The sequence below is a fragment of the Pseudopipra pipra genome, chromosome 1 (assembly GCF_036250125.1).
Source record: "Pseudopipra pipra isolate bDixPip1 chromosome 1, bDixPip1.hap1, whole genome shotgun sequence".
NCBI classification, from domain to species: domain Eukaryota; kingdom Metazoa; phylum Chordata; class Aves; order Passeriformes; family Pipridae; genus Pseudopipra; species Pseudopipra pipra.
In genome coordinates, this window is record NC_087549.1 from 105,940,306 (window position 1) to 105,963,437 (window position 23,132).

Below are 23,132 nucleotides of genomic sequence, written 5' to 3' on the forward strand. Positions count from 1 at the left end.
CACAAATAAAGGAGTTTTTTAACTGTCTGATACACTTTCAGTCTAGTAGCTCCAAGTACCTGGATCCTGTCCAAGTGCACCTGAGCACAGCACCTGTTGTGGCAAAGAGCTTAGCAACACACATAACTTTAAGCACATCAATTATCCCCACTTTTTAGAGATCATTACTCAATTGAGGAAAGTGTCCTTGAAGTGAAGGACATTCATCTAAGCATTGCTGGATCAGAACAGAAGTACCCAATATATTACAGGAATACATTTGTGAAATAAGGACTCATTTATAGTTGCTTTACATACATGACTGAAAACACGAACTCTTATTAGTTGATTCAGTAGTCAGTGGAGAAAGTTGGAAACTAGCCTATAAAATCACTCCTGTTGGGATGTTAAACAGCTATTAAAAATGGAATTGATTAAGGGTTCAGTATAGTTCCAGAGAAAGGTGATTAAAGACTTAAATATCTGCCTTCTCAACAGGTTGACAAATCAAAAGGAAGGCCAGCTGCTGGGAAGCTGCATTCATAGAGTGTGCATTTTTACGTTTAAAAATTAAATGCGTTGTCAAATATATAACCAAATTAACCTGACAAATGGGGTTTATTTCTCTGTCATTATTTTCCCTGATGTGTTCTGTACGTCTTGGGTGGCTCCTGTCCAACTGAAGCAAAATGCATGTGCAGAGGTACAGGGAGGGTGGGGAAAGGCATAGGCTGTTTTAGAACGAGCAGAATACTCTTCCGTATGAGCCCAGGTTTGGGGCATAAACTGAATGTGCTGTAAGCGAAGGGTTTGTTCGGATTTTATCTTTTTGGTGGAGTAGGAGAAGAGTTTCAGGTCAAGTAGTGCAAAGCCTCTGTAAGTACTCCAGGAATCCATCTACTGATGGTAGTGGTATGGTAGTCTGCACTGCAGACTGCAGGTCTAGGTTTTAAATCAGATCATTGAGCCTTACTTCTATAAAGACACATGGTCTGGTAGAAATCTCTGCTTGTCTGGGATGCTACCTGAAGTTCTGGATGAATCCTTCTGCATATAAGAGGGAGATTCAATCTCATAATTGAATCAAACATTAATCACAAAGCTAATGTACAGTTAGCATTGTTGGCTGAATATTTTACACATGCAGTGGATAAAGACTGAAAGAAAAATTTCACAAGGTCCCTTAAAATACTGTCCTCTCACTCCTTGTTAATGCAATTTCATAAATTCTTATTACATTTCTTGGAGTGTGTAAGTTAAAGACTTCTCTCTGGCCTTGAGGTTCCTTATATGCTGTTCCTAATAATGCTCTTGTTGACTAGATGACCTTTAAAGGTTCCTTCTAACACTGTTCTATGACACTCTGGAGTGACTTCTCTATAGAAAAAAGCCCATAACATTCACTGAACAGAATTATAATTAACCAAGAGTTAAAATTCAGCCACATTTAAACCAGAGGAATCAAAACCAGACAAGATGAATGAAGCATTGCTGAAGAGATGTTAGAGGCCTTACAACGTGTTTCTCAGTGTTTTAAGTTCCCATTTTTCTTTTCCAGAGTGGGCTGTGGGGATCCAGAGGTGGTCTTGCTGGGGTACTGGTTACACGCAGTTTGGAAAGGGAAGGTTTTGGGAAGAAAGCACCTCCCACTCAAATTCTCTGCTGGTGTGGCTCTGCCAGCTGTAGCACAGTTTCCCCTGGTGAAAAATCTCTGCCTTGGAGAGATTTTCTCTTCCTCTGGGTTAATTTGTAACAAGGTTTTTTCGTCTGTTTGTTTGTTTTTTTTAGAGCCAAAGTACATCCATTCCTGTTATGGCATTTTATTTTCTGGTAACAAGCTTATTTTTAGCAGGATTAAAGTCTCAATTTCACCTGTTTGATTTATACCAGGACTTTATCAGGTTTCTTCTGGTACTCATATCAGTATTTGTAATTCAGCTCATTCAGAAAGAAGAACTGTGCAAGCTGTGTACAAAGGAAAAGAATATCCTTTGTGAGCTCTTAAACATCCATCGATTTCAGAACACCAGCTAAGTCCAATTACTGTTATTTAGGCCTGCAAATGTGGGAAGGGGAGGGAAAAATTTTTTTTTAGGAGCAATGCATAGACATATGGGATAGGGAGGGACCACCTGGGATGAGGCAAGTCCTCTGTTTTGCAAGTACTTATATCATACCACGTAGAGGATCACGCTGCACTTTAAAACTAGAAGGAGTTTTTGTTCCTTTTTGAGTTCTTTTTATCACTTTCCTACAAGAAGATGGCTATTCTGCCTGTCTCCTCATCTGACCTTTTTCTTAATCTGTGATCATAACAAATAGATGCTTTTTTTGTGCCCATGTTGTCCTTTAGCATAAATCACCGTATTTCCTAGTAGATGTTTATTCTCTGTTAGGCTTGTGGACAGCATTCATATCTTCAAAAGCCTTTGTTTCACTTCTGTTCACACACTTTTGGAAGATGAAGTTGTTAATTTCATTGACTATCCTAATCGCCTACTCTTGATTCAATTTTTTTTTCTCTAGAAAAAACTACCTAGAAGTGTACTGCAGTTGGTAGCTCTGTGACATGTATGAGCATACATATGAGTACAATCACACTGATACTTCCCTGTTTCTACCAGAAATGTTTTACCTGATGATAACAAGGACTGTATTTACACTTTACACCATAGCTCAGTCATCCTGTCTTCCATGAATACCCCCAGGCCTTTTTTCCCTTCTGTCATCACTGACTAATGAGTTCTCAGCTTAGAAAAAGGCTTCTTGTTTCTAGACTATAAGTGCAAGGTGATGCCACTTTTGTACTAGGCAATTTGAAATCAGTTCCACTACTCCTGTTCTGCAACATCTTAGGTACTTCCCACACAATATGATGATACTCATCTTTACCAATGACATCCCTCAGCAAGTGTCGTAGCTCAGTCCTGTTTTTAACTGAAGTTGTTGTATGAAAATACGAGATGTAAATGGTTCACATTGATTTTTCAGCTGCACCCACAGTCAGCTCCATTTTGCCCAGGAACTTCCTTTTTAAACCCATGCTGCTATATTTCTTGCACTAATCCCTGTCTTTTTATGCTTAATTAATAATTTCCCATGAGGCATTTCATCAAATGCTTTTCTCATATCAAGTTTGATGAAGACCTTGCATTTATTTCATCTAGAAATTCACCTATAAAAGAAAAGCAGTAATTTTATTTTGTGTTGTCATCCAAACCATGCCCCTGATCATTAACCATTCCATAGCTATTCCATTAGCTATTCTATTTCCTTTGTCTGCTGTTGCTACTGGCAATATACATAGACCTAAGTGTCTCCTGGTAAGACAACTCAATCAAGCATTCAAAAAATCCCTTACTAATTTTTAAAATACTTATGGTGGTGTCTTTTTATCCCCTTTAAAAAGCCAATTTCTTTCCTCTTATGATCTGATGAAGGTTTGCCATCAAATCCAGGTTGTGGGAAAACTAGAAGTCATGATCCTTCCCAGTAGAAATGTTTTAGGAGATAAAAGTCTAGTTCTCTAATTCTTCAAAGTTTAAGGCTTATTTTTGTTTTCAGATGAAGTACTTTTTATTGTTTTCTACTACAGCCACATGGATATTTGTCTGCATCAAAGTGCCTCGGACAACTAGAAGGACATACCTAATTGTCTAGTTAAAAGACACCCAGTTGTGAATAGCCAATTTTTTTTTTCCTTATTTTTATTTTGTCTCCTGATAAGTTTTAAAGTGAAACACAGAGGGAGAAGAGTAAGTTTGAAATAGCATCTGCCCAGGCTGTGCTTGGTTTTATCTAGGACCCTGTGTACCAGCCTTCCTGAGCTCCTAAATTCATTCTTTATTGCAAAAGAATGAATGTTAACACTACCTTTCATTTCAGTCTTGACATTTCAGCAAATTTACCTCTCTGAATCACTAACTGAACTCAACAAAAGGTTCTTATCTGCTGATAACTTTCCATCGAAGAGATTTAAAGTGCCAGATGACATTAGCTCTAGCTCAATGATGTTATTAAATTCTCACCTTAAATCTCACGTACAGAAAGCTCTTGTCAGGTCACATGAATGAGTTGATTGTATTAGTCATACTACAAGAGTGATACTCATTCCACTAAGTTCACTATATTCAGGCTGAAGTTTGATCTGTGAGAGGACACTTCATATCTAACATGATGTGGTTTCTTTACGTCAATGTTTTTACTAGTTATATTCTTGTCACTGTAATTTATACCCCCTTTGCTCTGTAGGATTCATTCCTCAGTATCCTTGCTGCTTTTGTTAAACTGTGATCTGCTACAATATAAAAAACCTCCTCACAATTAGTTTATTCCAGACATTTCTTCTCTTCATAGTTCAGCTTGAAACTAAACATACACTTTTGAAGTACAGTGTCCCTGAACTGGCCTCCAAATTACAAAACTAAATTAGCATGACTGACATTTTGCATGTGGGAATTTATGCAAGGATCTATTTGTGCAAAGTTTAAATACACCAGCTGAAACATTGATGAATTATGAATGATTATAATTAAATGGTTTTATTTCTTCATTTTTTTAAATTTCTTTTCTTGCTTTTTCTGTCTTCTCTTAACCCAGTAATATCCAGATGGCTTGGGATAGGTTGATTTGTGTGTCTGTGTGTTGATCTTGAAGGAAACCAGTGCCATTGACTAGATTTGGGGATTAAAATTAATTTATCTACGGATTAAGAACTCCATATGCCAGTTTTAGTGGGTGTTATGAAATAGGGATCAGCTAGCTACAGAATTCCTAATACACTTATGTACTTCTATAGCCTAAATCATCTTAGTATCAGAGCTCTTCAGCAACTTGAATGCACCTACAACACCCATGTGAGTTAAAAGGGTTATCTCCTGATTCTCCTAATGGGATAACTGAAGTGCAGGAAGATTAAACAGCTAAGTCAAAGCCAGTAAGAAATCTACAGCAGCCTCGGAGCTAGAATAGAATTCTCTGGGTTTCAGGCCACTGCCTTAAAGAGAAAGTTGTTCCTCCTGGCATAACAACCTTACTGAAACCAGCAGCACAACTCTCAGAATGTTCTGTGAGGGAGAACTCCTTAGGCAGTGTAGAGCAGGGAGGGCTGTCCTCCTTATTTTCACTACTGTAACTCTGTTTATGGCATCTTTTGTGGAAAATCACAGGATGCATTACAGACTTGAATTGTGCCCCCTAGCCCTTCTGGTAGTTATGAAGCTTTGTAAGTATCAACGTTTTATAGTTGGTGAAAAGAGAAGATGTCGTGCTTGGGAAGTGTGTGATCACTGTAAAATGAAGCTGTGCATGACTTGGGAATACATTTTGCTTTTCTGAGTCTGTCCAGTGCCTCATCTGCCAGAGCCAGCATGACCTCTGGAGGAGACCCCACCTCACTGGCCATGTCAAGGAAACAGCAGCAATGCTCAGCAACACAGCAGGGATCTTGCAGTTAATTAAGATTTACAGATTGTTTAAGAGAGTAGTTTTTTAAGTAACATTGGGGTATCTGTGACGCATACAAGTCTCAGAGAATAGTGATGGCACTGCTTTCTCTATGTTCCTTAACTCAGCTGCCCCAGCCTCCAGTTAGCTAGTTTGTTAGCTTGTACCACTGGTTTGTAGTACAGCCTTATTTCCTGTGACTCAGAAGCACAAAAACCATGTACCTACGTGTGTCACCCTTGTGCAGTGAAAACATAGTTTGCATTCTGTGCTGAGTAAAACCAGATATGCTTATTTTTGTGTCTTATTTTATCTTATAAATTCCAAGCAGACAACATAAGGAAGTTTCTGCGAGTCCCAGAGCACCAGCAGATGTGCCCTTCTGGTGCTGGGGTTAAATGCATGCTTCGGCATGGACTGTTTTGTGTTCAACCTTTCTTATTGTCAGTACCTTTCCTCTTGGTATTTAAATGCTTTTCCCTTGCTTTTCCCTTTTTTCCAATTTCTTTCCAAGATCTAATAATAACATAAAACTATTTGGATGCACACCAATGTTTTATACCATATATTTTCCATCAGCCCTGGGATTGTTGCTCCTGAGTTTCAGTCCTCAGTTAGAGTACTTCTCCATGTCCCACAAGTCTGGTTTTCTCTCTCTCCTGACAGGCCCAGCTCTATTTTCTGCTTCATCCTGCTGCAGGACAGGGCAGTGAAAGACCTAATTTTTGATACTGTTTTCCACCAGTGTGACCACACAAAGCTGGAATTGGCCTGGTGTTTCTTGGTCTCTTGCCAGTTGTGGCTGGACAGGGGCTGTCCCAGTCTCTTCTATGGCCCCACATTGCTGATAGGGGGCTTCCCTCTCTTGAAGCCCAGTGCTGAAGTTGAGGGGCAACTGGGACCATACTATGGGCTGGCTTCTGCTGCACCCCACTCTACCCTCCACATTCCATGACCCCAGGACCGTGCCTGTGCACCTTGCTTCAGCAAGAGCAGCCAGCACTGAGTGCTCCAAAATATCTCTGCATACAGAGAGCAATAGTGCAGTGGTGTGGGACCCTGCAGGATGTAATTTCTCCCTCTGTTTTGGCTACATGGACTGTGATGCAAATGGGTGGTGTTTAACCTTTGCAGATGGGCAACCTGATCCTTGTGATAGTCCAAAACCTCTGCTCTGTGGTGGTGCATGAAGTGACAGAGGCCATAGTGTGAGGTGTCACCAGTCTCCTGTGCGTAAACTTTGTGCTTTCAAGTTTTTGGCCTTCCTGGTTGCTGACAGTGACATTCTCTAAAGCTTTTTCAGTGTAATGTACTGGCATTTATTTACAGCTCCACCTTGACAGAGTTTTATGTTATTCTTTCATAGGAAAATACATTGTTCACGAAAGCAAGGGACTAATAGCAGACTAGAGCTAAGCCTAGTAAAAGCAGGTGTTATGCAATTTGTCACTGCATGACTCTACTAATGCATCGTTAGTCCAGGACTGTGGTACCCCTGCCATGTTTTAAAGTGCAGAAAGATAAGCGTACGCTGTACCCTGGAGTGCCTTAGTCTATAAATGTAATTCAGAAATATGGGAAACCGTTCTCTGAATCTGATGGCCTTTTTCGACACAATTACAGGAGCAGCATGAAATGTTGAACATTTGCAGCAAGGGTGCACAGAGCAAATGGAAGTTGGATGCGCAGGCTGTTAATTCAAGCCTAGATAAGCTTCTGACTAAGAGGGTTTTAATTTGTTTTTTGCCCTAATATGATGCTTGTATGATAGCAGTTTTCCTGAGAAGAACCTATTACAACCTGTACTCATCTGTAGAGCCACATTTAATGAGGAGGATAGCTGACACTTTTTAATGGCCCTCTACAGACTTCAAAGGATATGAATCTGAAAAGGCATTGAATATCAGAATGTTTTTATTTGATTGCAGATGAAGACACTTTAATCTGGAAAATATGTGTGTGGTTTGAAATGAAATGAAAAGGGCAACATGTGAAACAGAGTATTTTCTCTCAAGACAGAGACAGACAAGGCATCCAATCCCTTAGTGCCATGTTTGTGTCTGTCCTTTCAGGATCACTTTCAGGGAAGGTACCAGGAACATCACTCAGCGTTCTCATACTCTTCCAGAAATGAATGGGTATTGAAAACTTTCAGTCCTGTAGAGGAGAAGCTGAATTCCAGAGGTCACAGGTAGGAAAGCATATGCCTGTGCTGCAACCTCCCGATGCACAGCCTCAGTCTTAAACAACATTGGCAGAACAAGCCAGGCAAAATTGGGTTGGCCACTAACAATTTTTCAAATGGCTGAACAGAGACAAATCATTCCTCTGGTTACCCACTGAGACCTGAATGAATAATCAGAGCTGCAATAAAGCCTGGAAATCAATAATCACTGGTTCTGTGAATAGCTAAGAACTAGACAGAGGATGGGCAAAGCAAGCATCAGCAGGTGCACCCGTGCTGGGAACACACAGGCTCTGTCATTTCATGTGTATAAAATCAGAGGAAGCTTTTCTTCTGACTTCACTCAGCAACATGTTGTTAGCTGGTACAGGTGGCAAGTTGAGCTTCTGTGGTGTATTTGGCTTTCTGTTTCTTAAGGGTATAGAAGCAGTTTGTGTGAATGGGTAGATGGAGAATTCTCAGTTTTTCTAACATGGTTCCCTTTGATTTTACCCCTTGGAAATACCTGATACCTAAGCAATTTTCCTGGTAATGAGTTATGACACCATCTCAGGAGAAGGTTTGGGGTGGGCTAGAGTCCTTTGATCTCTGTGTGTGTGCAAATGAGTGTTCATACAGCTGTATGGCAGCTCTTTGAAATAGCATAATCGGAGAAACACAGTGCTCTTGCTCTTTGTATATTTATGAGTCATTATTCTCTTAGTATTAGTTCTGTGAGAATTTTTTGCTACCTCCTCACTTTGTATTCAGCAGAGAGTGTGAGAAATAAGATACTTTTTTTACATTCTGATTGAGTAAAATTCGCAGGACTGGTTATCTTTCAAGTGTTTATCAGTAGCAGATGCTGGACCTGATATCATTTGGCTTTACTCCCTTTTTCTAATTGTACAGGCTATGTGGCTCCCAGCACTGTGTGTGCTTGACCAGGCACTTCTACAAAGATCAGAGATTGTGTTCTCTGGCGGAAATATCATCAGTCCCGAGGATTGCTCTGTAATTTACTCAGCTGTTGTAAGGAACATGGTCCTTCCAGGTGCTGCTACCAAGCATGGCAGGTTGTCTCCCTTTTCCTCTCATGCACTTCAGTGTTGCTATGCCTTCCTCAGGAATACTCATTCCTGCAAACAGGGAGATCTCTCTTTCATAAAGTGGTAACAGGCATGCACTGAGGCAAGCAGAAACACCATATGACCTTTAGCATGACCGAAGACCATGGTCCAGCTCCTTTTCAGAAACACTGAACTCAGATGGGCTGTGTCTGTCTTAAATTTTGGTAATATTTTGGCCCAGGTTTGGATGATGCTTTAAGGGGATTTCTGCAAGAGAAGCTGAACCTGACAACTTTTGCCTTTCCTCAGCCTCGTGGTCCGCTCTTCAGGGTCATTCAGACACAGGCATTCACACAGTCATTTGTCCTGGCTGTGGCTCTTCCTACACAGGTAATGACTTGAGCCTGTGCTAGTGATAGAGTTGCAAAGGAGAAAGGACATGACTGTTGCTGCAAAAGGGTGCTCCTGCCTCCGAGAACATCCTCTGTACATTTCTGCTTCAATCAATCCTTCAGATATCACCCTAAAGATTATTTGCCTTCTTCTGCTGTGCCAGGTAATCCCAGTGTTTAGCATGAAGTATGCTGTTCCTGGCTGTTACTAATTAATATATTTTAACCTGTCAATAATTAATGTGGAAATTGGGAAGAATAATGCCATGGAGGCTAAAGCCTGAGATCTGCTGCCTGGCAACGGTGAATGTACATATCCATTATATAAGGAAATTAGAAACTGGAGCAAGAACTGATCTGTCTGACATTTTGTAAGATGATATAAATGGGCCCACTCAACAAACACTAGATTTATGTGAGGGTATGAATGATATGTGTCTGGGGAAAAGATATTATCTCTCTCATGAAGGTGCAGTTAATACCAGACATCAATTAAGTATAGTTCATTAAAGCCTCCGGGTAATCTTATTTTTGGATGAGATCAGAGGAGCAACTTAGAAGGACTGATAGAGGGGTTATCTTGATAGTAATCTCCAGTTTTGCTTGTAGCATCTCTCACAGGATGAGTTAAGTGAAGTAGCATCTAGACTGTAACAACAATAACCTTTTCAGATGGAGAGACTGTGCAGTGAAAAGTAATAGTAGCTTATTATGTTTGAAGTAGTTGCACTAGATAGGTTTTTTGAGATATGCTAGTTGTGTTAGTAGTGCAGATATGATAATGGTTGGTTTATACACTCACTCTGCCTTATCTAAAATGTTTCATCTGTACAGATGGAGTGACTGGAGGCAGGGAAAACTATGGGACTGTTAGCGATAAGGAGGTGATGTTTTATTGCTTCTTCCTGCTAGGGCTAAAACATTCCTTTATATATTGAGAGATATAGTGTTTTAATGGAATCAGTTCGAATGTTGTTTTCTTGAATTTGGTCAGTTGTCTCTACACTTTGAATCCCAAGTGTAATGCACCAGTTGCTGTTAGGAAATAAAGTTCAGTAAGTGAGGTGGCAATGGCAATTGTGATCCCATATCTTATTCCCAGTTAGTGATGTGGCTCTCAGGCAAAGAGAAAGAAGAAACATATTTCTTCAGCACACCTGGAAGAAACAGGGTTAAGCTTGGCACGGAGCCCAAGTTTGCAGCGTAACTTTGGAGAACACCTTGCTTTCCTAGGTTCCGCTACCAAAACAAGCTCCACGGTTGCATTTTGACGTTAAAATTAACTGCTTCTGGAAGTTGCCCCTCTTTTCTATTTTTCTTGTGAAATCTTCTGTGACTTCTTGCCTAAGTTTAATTTGCATCACAGTTGCTCCTGTGTCATGAAACATGTGAGCTTGCTGCAGCGCTGGCTTGAGGGTGCAGGAAACAGAAGGAGACTGAGCATCGCTGGAGGCAGAAGGAAACAAAGGCTGAAAAGGGGCTGCTGGAGGGTGTCATGAGGAAAAAGGAGAGAATAAAGAAACACTGCTCAGGGATAGTAATGATTTTAAGTTTCTAGATGCTAAGACAAACAGTGTGCTGCTTCTCAGCAAATAGCATTGCCGTCCACCTCTTCCTTACTCACCACCTCCTTCCATTTCCCTTTTTCCTATAGCATGGAGCCTCAGCCTTGCTTGCTTTGTGGGTATAATAACATCTACAGCTCTCCAGAGCTTGACACAGCCTAAAGTATGTTAGGTTTATGGCAGTGTATTTCAGCTAATCCTTGTTCATATCTGGAGTTTTCTGTTTCAGAGACACTCAGAGTAGGAAGTCATGTCAAATACCATATAATGAGAGAAAACTGGAAATACCGACTTACTGAAGGGATTATTTCCCACGGGCTGTGTTTGTGATTTCTGCTTCCCACAACTCTTCTCAAAGCTTTTGGGATCCTCAGATATCTTTTTCTAGTAATTATTTCGCTCTGTGGATTTGGGTCTTTTCCACTACCTGTGTTAATTTGACAAACAATTGTACATCATATCCAATGGAAGAGATAATCCATGGAAGTTTTTGGACTTGAGAGGAATATTTGGAATAGAATAAAAGCAAATCTGGTGATACAACATGAGGCAAAGCACTGTCATTTCCAAAAAAGCCCAGCTTGAAACATCCTTATTAACAAAGTTGCTGCACTCTACTTAAAGAGTTGACAGTAATATAGCCTGCTTCAAACCCATAACATTTTATTGTATTACCTGCCTTGCTGCAGTATAACTAGCTCAGTTCTTTGTCAGGCCATGCTGTACCTCAGCTGTCAGGTCCCATGGCAGAGATGATAAGGGAGAAGCATATTTCACAGTGCCAGACTCCAGCCAGTGCCCAGCTTGCTCTTAGTTTCAGGGCAGCTCTGACGCAGATTTCTGCTGTGGGGCTTTGAAGTAACAGTGCTGGAAAACCAAGTGTCTGTGGGGCTGCTTTGCCCTTTCGGAGCACAAAGAAACTCGCAGCTTCCTGAAGCAGACGGATTTTAATTAATTTTCCTTTCCATCCCTCCCCCCCCCCTTTTCTTTCTGGCAGCTTTTCTGATGTTGTTTTTCAGGTTTATTTTCTCCTGTTTCTGTATGAGAACCTGGTATTTTCCTTGCCAAAGTGCTGTCCCTCGCACTAGAGGAGACTAACCTAAGCAGGCTTTGCTGAGATGAATTGAGGCAGAAGGACTCTGTAGCTCTCCCTAATGCCTCAGCTCTAGGCTTAGCCTCAGCCACTGCTGTTGCTTGTCACCACCTGAGGTGCCACTGAACCCTGAGTTCTTCATCCCTCCTATAAACAATCAAATTAGGCCAGCAATGTTCCCCAGAGTATGCATGGAGCAGAAGGGGGCAAATAAGAGAGGAGAGAGTAGATGGTGAGCTTTCATATATATTTTTAACAAGATGAATTAACAAAGGCACACTTAATAGCAATTCTCTCTACAGCTTTTTCTGAAACAACTTTGCTGTGAGGCTGAGAGAGACTTCTAAGGCTGATGTTCTGATTAGACATCATGCTACTGAAGGGCAGCTAGTTAGCAAAGCCACAGTATTTTGACTGATACAGTAGGTTTGATCACATATTGCAAAACTAGAGGAGGTGTGAGCATCTTCCAGTGTATTTTTCAAAATGCATCCTTTTCTTCAGGCTGGCTGAATAAAAAATTTCAGTGTTTACTCCAGTTCACATCAGTATGCCAAATTCTCACAAAATATACATATAATTTGGTGTTCCAGCAAAATTTGTGTAAACATTTAATCTCCCACGTTTTTGGTGTTCGATTTTCCCCACTGCTTGCATTCACTGGACATCTACTAACGCTCTGTAACTAAAGGAAAGAAATAATCTTTTGAAGTCTTGATACTGGAGGCAGAAACTTACAATGACATGAAATCATCATGGTGATTTGTTTAAGTGATTAAAATTTTTCTAGATAAATTTTTCAATTTATGTATCTGAACCAATAAAAAAAAAACCCCAAAACACCTGTGACTAAACCCCTATAAAACAAATGAGGATGAAAACATGATACATTCATTAAAAGACCCACAGATCTTTATATCTCCATCAAAAAATCTGTACAGTTATGCTGAGCATGGTGAGTTCATCTCCTTCCACTGCTTTTCTATATTTCTTCTTATTCTATTTTTTTTTCATCGTGTGCACCAGAGTTCATCTAGATTGTCTCTTATGTAATGTCAGAATCCAGACAATGACTAGTTGGCAGATGGTCTGTATCCCTTTATGATCTTCTTACATGTCTCAACTAGTCCCACTGTATATCTAAGGGGACTTGACAAGCCTTGGAATAAAAATTAGGAGAGTATGACAGCAAAACCATTGATATTGAATACATAAAGCAGAAAAGACTTCACAAGAAGGATCTGAATCCCTTTTACTGTGTGGGTTATTGAGACATGGCAAAATAATTCAGCCTTGGGCACCCAGGAGGCAAACAGCAGAGCCAGGATGAAGACTCAGATATCCTGAGTTCTGATTTAATCTACATCCCACTGGCCAACAGTGTCTCTGAGACCCTGTTATCTAGAGAATACTGGTTTTGCTCTTAGTAAGAAGCAGACCCACAAAGAGATCTGTGAGAGCAATCCCACTGAAGGCAATGAGGATGGCTTACTTGGGTAAGCCATGTCCTGCCCTTAGTGAAATAAAAAAGACCATGAATCCCCTCATTCAAAATAAAGTGGAAGTGTAAAAAGATAGTGTCTTATGCAAAGAGTGAAAGATACCCAAGCCAAGAATGTGCAATGAATTACATGTTGGTGCTAAGCTTCCTGCTCCTAGTATTACAACTTTGACGATCAAGAATTCCCTGTTCTAGATATGTGCACTGATTCACTGAGAAATTGTGCAGTATTAAATCCCTGTGTCACATTTCTTACCCATGCTGGGGTTAGATCAGAGATTGCAAACTTGGTTGTCAAAGCAGCATATGTGGGATTTCACCGCTGTGAAACCTGGATCTTTTAAACACTCATTTAAAGTCTATTTTCACTTAAAAAATCCTAGAAGATGGGAGGATACATCAGGGGAAGGACTACCCTGCTGCTTGCTGTGTTTTACAGCAATTTTCCCTGATCATCTTTTCCTGGCAGCCATCTGAGAGCAGGCTACAGATGAGGTGAACCTTTGGAGTGAACCTAAGGAGCCATCCATATATTTTTATGTGATGTTTCAAGAATACAAAGAAATAAGCAGCAAGCATCCGCAGCACTAGAGCTTGTAATAGCAACATGGTCGTGTTTAGCATTTCCTCTGCAAAGTACTTCAGCATTACTGTAAAAGTAATAGTGTATTATGCCCACAACGTGCAGTAGACAATTTCCTTTGATACCTTTCGGGATAGAATCAAGGAGAGGGATTTTCACTACTGTCACAACCTACACAAAACCTCACTTTTGATTCTTGGTATCATTTTGTTCTCAAGAGGAAATAGCATGATTGAAGAGAATGACACTGTTGTCATGTCTTCAACTTTGTTTTTGGTTTTCTTTTTTTTAAGACTGCTTAGTATCAAGATTTAAATGAATTGTAACAGAACCTAGTCAGTAACTTGCCCAGCATATAGGAGGGGCTGGATTTTAACTGCAGAACTGAGGATTTGTTGAAGTTGGGCCTCAAATTTCAGTAGCTTTTTTGGGTTTTGATTTTTTTTTTCTCAGAAATATTAACATGAATAACATCAGGTCACACATACACAACATTAGGTCACATCATACACATTGCATCATAGATATAATTCTTCTTGAGAGGTATATAATGAAAAATGATTGAAAGCTACTTACTTATTTGGCAGAATTGGGTTGGGTACAAGGCATTTGCCCTCTGACATATTGATTAGAATATTGACAATCTCAGCAAAGATAGCTGTTTAATAAGCGTTGAAGGATTTATCATTAATCTCATTGAATTTTCAAAATATCCATTTTCCCCAAAGCCAATGATGTGAAAGCCTCCACTCTTCTATCTTAGTGTTGTTGTGAAAAAAATTGTTAAGGATTTGGTGGGCACCAAGACTGTCCTCTTTCCAGACAACACTGGTGCATGTCACTGAGATAGATGTGATGTGGTTTGCATTATCCCCTCTACCCAGGCTGGGTTCGCCGGCTTGGCATTGGTGCTGGGTGTCTGGAGCAGATCACGTAAAAGGTGCTGTGCTTGACATTTCTGTGGCCTCTTGCTCTCCATTTCATGAGTAGTTCATTGGAATATTGTTGCTGGTCTTGCAGACTCAAGTAGTAGTTGTCTGGGTATTTAAGAAAAAAAAAATTATATTCCAATTTATACTTCAGGTCTTGTTTCTCATTGCAGGTAAATGCATATTAATAGTAGGAATATTACATATTCAGCAAATTATGTCACAGCTGAAATCTTCACACGCAGTACAAAATTATTTGTGCTGAGATGGATGGATGGTTATTACCTCTTTGTTTTCTTTTTCATTATCCTTTTGAATTAAAATCTCCTTGTAAAGCCATTATCCTCGTTTTAAACAGCTCTCTATATTGAATATGTCTTTGCCTCTTCTACTCTTCTCTCCTTTGCTTAGATTGAGTTCTAATTTTCTGTGATTTCTGAGGCCTAATTTCCTTATTGTTTCATATTTTTACATTGTCCTGTTCAAAAACTCAGTATGCACATACTCATTTTTTTTTTCCGGTTCATGTGGGCCAAAAAGTAGCAGGAACATTATCTATAAACTATATTTATAGCTCTAGTGGCAACCATTCGCCTCTTAAACTGGAAAGCTGTGAAAAACTGTCAAGATGTGAGTGCGCATAATAATGTCCCTGATGACTGGAGCTGATTTATTTTTTAAACCATGGCTTCATCTTGTCAGTTACACCAAACAGAACAGGAAAGAAGCTCTTCTGATAAAGCCCAGGGAAACACAGACTTCAAAGCTATTTAGAATTGCAGCATCTCAAACTATGCCATCCTGTTCTGCAGTGCTGCATAGACTGGACATAGGTACAACTCTACCAAGAAAGACCAGTTGTGAATAGGTCTAATTAATTGCTTTTTGAATTCCAAAATGATCTGAAATGTTCTTTCTACGTGTGACATTATCTGACAACTTCCAAAATTCCTCCTGCTACCTACAAGACTCACTTGAGGACAAGAGTGAAAGAGGACCTCAAAATTGCCACATGCCACAGCAAAGAAAGAAGAAAGGCTATGGTTATCGGTGTCATAGATCCCTGCATTGACACTGGGTGCAGTCCTTAAAAGTGAACAGTGCCTCATAATATGGAGAAAAGCCAATAATTTCTCTACCCCCTGTTGGTTTCTTTTCAATAGGACCAGGAAAGAAACATTCCTTCCTGTCCTTAATTTAATGATTGATTTCACCCCAAATATCTGATATATAGGTTTCATCCTGTACATCAGCCAGGCACCTTCAACAAGGTAGTAGTAAGGGGGGAAAACTTTCCATAACTCTCTCATTATGAGCCAAATTCTGATACTACTTCTCATACTGGACCCTATTTTACCATGGGCTGATTCAAAATGTGAAGTCAATGCAACCATTGGCTCTAATTACAGCATATTTGGAGTCACACTGTAATTGAATAGTCCTGTTAGAACCAATGGGAGTTCCTGTGAAATATGGCATTGGAATGTGGCTCTGTGTCATCTGGATGAATAACAAAAGTATTTCAGTTCTGTATATGTGACATTTACCTGCAATGTAACATTTTCTCTTTCTGCAGTGTTTTCTGTACTCAGGATAGATTAAACCATGTCTAAGGAGAAATATGGACATATAAGAAATGGCTGGTTTATTCTTCTGTTTGCCTTAGAACTTAAGCTGAATATCCAATAGATATTTAAAAAAATCAAATAGTAGAGAGAAAAAACATAGAGTCTTTGGCTACAGGCTTGGTTTGTTTTCTTCATTTCATGGTCTTAAAATACTGTTAATATTAAAGCCGAATCCTTTAAAAATCCATTGGATATCCAAAGCATGGAGATAGGATTAGTCTAATTCTGAGCTTCTGTCAAATAGATGCAAGTGTGATACTTGTTTCCTGAAGATTTCTGTGATGACCATTTCTCCTTTATCACATGTTATCTCCTAGATGGCCTTCAGGCGGCTTTTTTTTTCTCCCATAAAACTTGTGTTTGTTTATGGAGGTTTTGGGGCATTTTAATGGAAGTGCTGATTTGATCTTGCAAAGGTGTTCCTGTCTAAAACAAAACTTGCACTTGTTAGATGTGATGGCTTTCATTAGCTAAACAAGCTGCCAGGCTGCTACCTGCTTGGTACGACTGGGAAGAAAACCTGCCTGACTCTTTAGCTGAGGATTAAGTATTCTTAGCCTTTGTCTGGCTTGTGAAATATCTCCATCCTTGGTCTGTCAATGAATGATTTCTTACGTGCTTACTATGTGCATTGAAGATAGGCCTGCAATCAGACTCTTCTCATGCTGTTATCTACTCTTCTCCTCCTCCTGGGTTTCTCCAACTGTGGAATCAGGAAAAAGGAAAAAATGCAGCAAATCTCCAAGAAGGAAACACAGCATCAAGAAATGGTAGCTACCATCTCTTTTGCTAGGCAAATGATGGATGGAAAAGAAGGTTCATGGAAGGGTGGAGAAGACTTCGATTCAGGAGTCTGGAAATTTGGGAGACGGAAAATATTGTCTGAGCAGTGGGATGGGGAGCGAGTGAGGTGGGGTAAGAAAGAGCAAGACCAGCAAATGCTGAAAGAGATGAAGGGGCACCAAGGGGAAAGGGACAAAAATTTAAAGTGAAGAACAGACATAAGAAAAAGGAATGGAGGTTTTTCAGTGCCACATCTTCACTTTTTGTTACACAGAGAGTACTGGTTCTGAGAAAGCTCATGCTGGAGAGAGAATAAGGAAAGGGGAAACAAGATGGGAGTAGGAGGAGGGAACAGGTTTTCTACTGTCAGCTTCTTTAGGCCTGACAAGTATAATACCTTTTGCTTATCTGGAGAGCACATACAATTTGTGTAGACAAGTATCATTGTTTATTTTCAGCAGATAAATAGGTTTGCTGTGGTAGGCAGGAATATCTGCTCTTATGGGGACATTTACTCGGTACCCCTTATCACCTCTGTCCTTCATGTTGTGAGTGGGTTACAGCTTCAGCAAGGGCATCTTGTTTTTCTAGACCTCAATTGCAAAACTCGGTGGAGTGTTTTAGAACTGACTTAACAACTGCAAATGAATGTCACATGAGACTGGTGTTTTCATTGGTCCGGCAGTTCTCAAAGCACTTCTGTGTGGTCCGTTGTAGGAGCTGTTATGAGAAAAAATTCAGCTGTTAGGAAAGAAATGCAGGGCATAGGCGGTTGAGTACTGACCCATCAGATTGATGTATTGGCAAGAAAGCACTTAAAGATACTTTTGAAATTTTCAGGCTATGGTCTCACTGATACACTCAATAATTTATCGGTAGCTTACGTTTGCTATAGCGAGAGAGACTTAGGTTTCTCTTAGGGTGCACGGAGACAGATCCTTGTGTGAAAGGTGCAAGAAATGTTTTCACAGTCAATTAAGTATGAACTCCTCAGTAGACTTTTCTTCTAAATTTCAGCAGCAGCTAGTTTGTGTCCTGGGGCAAAATCTCTTACTGTTTGTGTAAACATTGCTTAGCTTACCTAGTGTAATAAGAGATTAATATCTTTGTGCCCCTTTAACTTGCAAAAGTCTGAATAATTGATTATTTCCTCCTATTTCTGGTCATTACTCTTTCATAAGTGTGAAAGTCAGTCTTGCTTTGTACACAGCAATCAGTAGTGTGTGGCCCTGTTATTCGTGTTCTGCTAGTCCATTAATGGTGAACAGAATGTGGGATGCCTGCATGATCAACAAATTCCTCTGGCTAGTCCTCCATGCACTGCTTTTTAGCAACAAATAGCAGTCAGTCAAGAAATGAGCAAAACAGCCACAGATATACTGGCTTTTCTCCTTATTTTACAGATATTAAGAATCAGTTTTTTTTTTTTTTAACTTGGTTTGGTTTTTTTTGTTTTGTTTTTTTTTTTTTTTTTTTGGTCGTTGTTTTGTTTTTCCCACATACAACCTTCATTTTGCTGCACAGCATGAAATGCTGGTGTTTCAGTATGGGAAATACTGGCTCTTTGAGCCAAATGTAGAATATTCTGAAGCTTATTTTGGGGCATGGACATTACATCATCCAGCAGGGAAATCAAGCTAAACTCAGGCCTCAAATCTTTTTTAGCTCACAAATGAGAAAACTCAGTGGACCTAAGTCCCCAACAACAGACATTTATTTGCCTTATAGAATGGCTGAACAGTTGATAGACCTGAGAAATTGGTATATCACAGGGAGGAAAGGACCAATATGTTTTCCTGTTGGAAGTTTTGCTGTAAGTATGGGTATACTTTATAAAATGTCATGCATTTTAGGGCAATATACACCTTCAGCAGTGGTTTTATGAATGAAGGATAGTTATAATATTTCTAGAGCCTTTCTATCTTGTTATGATCAGTTTTCAGAATCTGGAGATTGAAGGAGTTTACTGGAGGGTCCTTTCTCCTTTATTCCTCAGCTTCTACAGTTACTCTAACTTCAGTGATAGCTCCCAAAGTGTTAGCTAAGTGCCCTAAGCTTCAACATGGAAAGTTTATATTATTTCTGTCTGAAACTCATCTTGCATAAAAGTGGTGTCATGACATACAGTGACAATTGGCATGATACACAAGGATTTTTCAGCTCCTTGTCCCTTTGTTATCAGCAGAAAAAGAAAATTAGAGTTGCTATGCAAAACACTTGGGCCTCTAGTGCTTAGTACTAGATGAATAGTGCTTAGTACTAGATGAATTGGCTTAATGCTTGCTGATATTGTGTATGAAAATAAAAACTTTTTGTGACCTCCAGCCAAGTAGAAGATATCTTTTGCTCTTGGATAATGACCTGTTGTTTCTAACTGCCAGGTCTGACTGATTATTTTCTTCAGTGCTAAAAAGAACATTCCCCAAATTTGTCAAAGGGGTCTTGATTGTTTCTTTGTGTTTTCTAATTTACTTTTTTTTTTAAGCAGGTGGGCAATGTGTCCAACCAACTTAGAATTTGATTTTAAGGGAAGGGAGGTGCTCAGGGAGAGCTGCACAGTGCTGATGTAATGCAACAAGGAGAGACCAGCTTCAAAGAATAATTTTCAAAAGTCTTTTTAGGACTTGTATCAGAAGAGCTGTGTCCCTTGCCTTCAGGACCCCAACAAAAACTGTATGTTCCCAGACCATGTAATTGAAGATCATAGAGACCTCAGTTTGAAAAGTCTCTCTCTGCTGTTCAGTGTACAGCTACATAAATGCATTTGTTTCCTGTCCTCACCATTTCACACTTGTCTGTTTCTGATGGATTGGTAACAGAACACTTAATGTCTGGGAAGTCACACCCTATGTCCAGTCACAAAAGAGTTGGGTTCCCTGCAGTACTTCTTAAAAAAACTTTATAATATGTTTCTCACATGAAGATCACAGGTGGGTTTTGCTTGTGAGATGGCAATAATAATCTCTTCTTTGGTCTGTCTTCAGGACATGTCATGCAGTAAAGAGCTGAGCTAATGTTCTCCTCCCCTCTTTCTGGATGCTTTACTCTCTCCTGGTGTCTCTCCTGGTTTTAAGTTCTCAACGTGCCAAAGAGAACAGCTCGCTTCTGACAGTGAAATCACATTTGCAGGGATTGACAAAAAACCACATTTGTCTCCTTATCTTGTTCCTGAAGACACCAGCTGCCCAAAAATGTGCCATCCTTTATACTAGATTTCTCAGTTGTCCTGTCTCAGGTTGTGGACGGATTCTCTCTACTTCCTCCCACCCCTCTCCCCCTGTCCCTGGCATGGGACAAGGAGGAACAGTTCAGAAAGATATACCATTTGCACTGCTTATTTATAGCCCAGAGGAAAACAAATGGAAAACTAAGCAAATCATGAAAGCAGATTTTCTGTCACATACAAAACAGACTGGAACTGTAACACAGCCAACATGCTTAAATCCAAAAGACATAGTATTTTGGTGAAAGAGTGGGATCAGATTAGGGAAGGAAAATTTTCAGGTCAAGAACTTAGCTAAAGAGTCTGGTAGAAATGGGAGCTAATGTAGGTTCCTCCTCTTAACACAGCTACACCAGAAAACTGAAAGCATAATGTGGTGTGAGCAAGTGTTCCACGTGTCAGGGAAGGGCACTGATTTTTCTCCTGCACAGAGGTAAACCAGTAGAGTGCTGCCTCGGAGTGACAGACAACATGGGGGGGGATACTCAGACCTGAAAGTGAAGCATAATCTCTACTTAGATATGGAGATATTTATGTAGACTAGCCAAAAGAGTGTTAAGATTGAACTGAAACTGTTATTTTCTGAAATACTGCCTTCAGCTGTCTCAAAGATATCAAGGCAGTGACAGAATTGAGCAACTTATTTTGCCTTCTTTCAAGCACAATCTGAGGATGAAGATTTGCATTGCATTTTAGAAACTACATGGGAAAAGAAGAGTAGGTGCAGGATGACAGAAAAGAGTGCAAGAAAAACAGAGGTGTAAAAATTAAAGCAGATATTGCAGAGCATAAAGGTGGTTTAACAGACTAGAAAGACAGTGAAGCACAAGGAGAAACCAAAGACAGATATATGCTATATATAAAGAGTAAAACCAGATCAGAAAATACATTTTAAAATGCAACAGAAACAATTGGCACTGCCTAAATTTTTATCTCCAAACTCCGTTTGAATTGTGTTTGTAATTTAAGTAATAAATTTGTATGACGGGCAGGTAGCTACAAATGTAAACCCTGGTTTCTAAGTATTTTTGTGATTTCTGATGATAAATGTGGTTTCCTTCGTGGTCCACAGACTTTCTTTTGTTCGCTCCTTCCAGTTCCTTCCTTCCCTTCTTGCTTGAAAGAACTTCTCCATGTTATCTACTTTCTGAACAGTATCAGCAAGAGACATGTTGTTTATCTATCATGAGGAATAAGCAAAATAGCCAAGTACTGTCACAAGATCCTATGACTTGACATGTGACTACATGTATGCATAATTTATGTGTAAGTTCCCACTGCCTGCAGAAGGAATGTATGAATCATTAGTCCACACTGCCCCCAAATTTTCATTGAAATGAACTCTTTCTTGTAAAAGTTTATGATTTTAAAAGTAGAAATAGAAATTTCAAACAGTTCTCCTGAAAATAGATTTTTCTAGTGAAATGAGAGGTAATTAAAACTGGATTTCTCTTAAGCTAAACAAGTATTTGCAAACTTACTGCTGGATTGTGCGTAGGGAAATAGCCTAGGTTTTAGTCTCCCTGGGCAGCTAATCCTCACCCTTTGAAATATATGAATAAATCAGTATTATTACGACCATCTTACAGGTGGCTAAGCTTTCACTCCTTGGAGACCACAGATATAGTCAGTGCTGTAGACATGCAATCTTTTATCCTGATAAAACACCTATTTTAATCCTGAGGAAGGCTAGAACATTTGTGGTGTAAATGCAGAAGAGCAATTCAAGAAAGCCTGTACAGAGGAGTTCATCTTGCTTCGAGCTGATTAAGAATTAGACAAAGAATTTATTTTTTGAGCATGAGTCATTTTGTTTAAACATTAAACTGTAAAATCAATCTTCTGATTGTTTAGTTATTATTCCAGAGGAATGGAGATTTATTTACAGTCTCTTTCATTAAGTGCCTCTATTGTCACAAATTGAGACATATTTCAGAAGGTCACAATAACTCGATGCATGAACTAGTGTTTCTTCTCAAACATATGCAAAATATATTCACTTGTGTGATCTATGGACTGGACCATGAGACTGTGAATCGGGAGGTCCCATTTCTTATTCCTAATGTTGTCAAATGCTATAGAGTCTTGGGCAAATCATGTTGTTAATGATTTTTATATTTGTTTGGCTTTTGTGAGGAGGTAGATCTGTGGAAGGGACAGGCTTTTGTTAGAGAAGGCTTGAAAAAAATTAATTAGGCTTTTATTTACAGAAGTGTTCATAATACTGGTGAGGGGCTTCTTATTTGTTCCTAATACCATAAACTTCAGGATTGTTGTGGAGATTCCTTAATTATTATGTGGCCACAGTAACAGTGATACCCATGTCATTTTCTTCTGAAAGGCTTAAGGAAGTCATGTTTCAGGAAAGATTGTTGTTAATCTGTGAAAAAGAGGACTATAGTCCCCACCCATAATCAGGCTGCAGAAAACACGGCCCTGTTGTCCACAATTCTCCATCAGGGTTTTTATCTCAGGTTTGACATATAGAGAAGATCTGGACAAGGACATGTTGTCCCACTGTATCATGGCTGCTGAGCAGATTAAAATGAGTCCTTTCTCCTGCCAAACTGGAGATCTTTGCTTCCGCAGCTCTTATGAGAGAAATATGCATTAGACCTTACAGGCACATTCATTGTCTGTTGGTTCATACATGTGTGACTGAACTGCAAAACTGAGACTTATGTCCGAGAAGCAGAACGTGTTCATGGGTAAGGTGGGAGACTGGGTGTTGACTGCCTTCTCTGTTGATTGTACATATGCAAATCTGAGTTGAAGAA

General features: G+C 39.6%; 1 long non-coding RNA gene across 1 annotated transcript in view; it reads left to right on the forward strand.

The window, feature by feature from the left end:
* Positions 1-23,132, forward strand: part of LOC135421334 (uncharacterized) — an 83,969-nt gene that overhangs the window by 11,917 nt on the left and 48,920 nt on the right. The gene's annotated exons all lie outside the window — the stretch shown is intronic.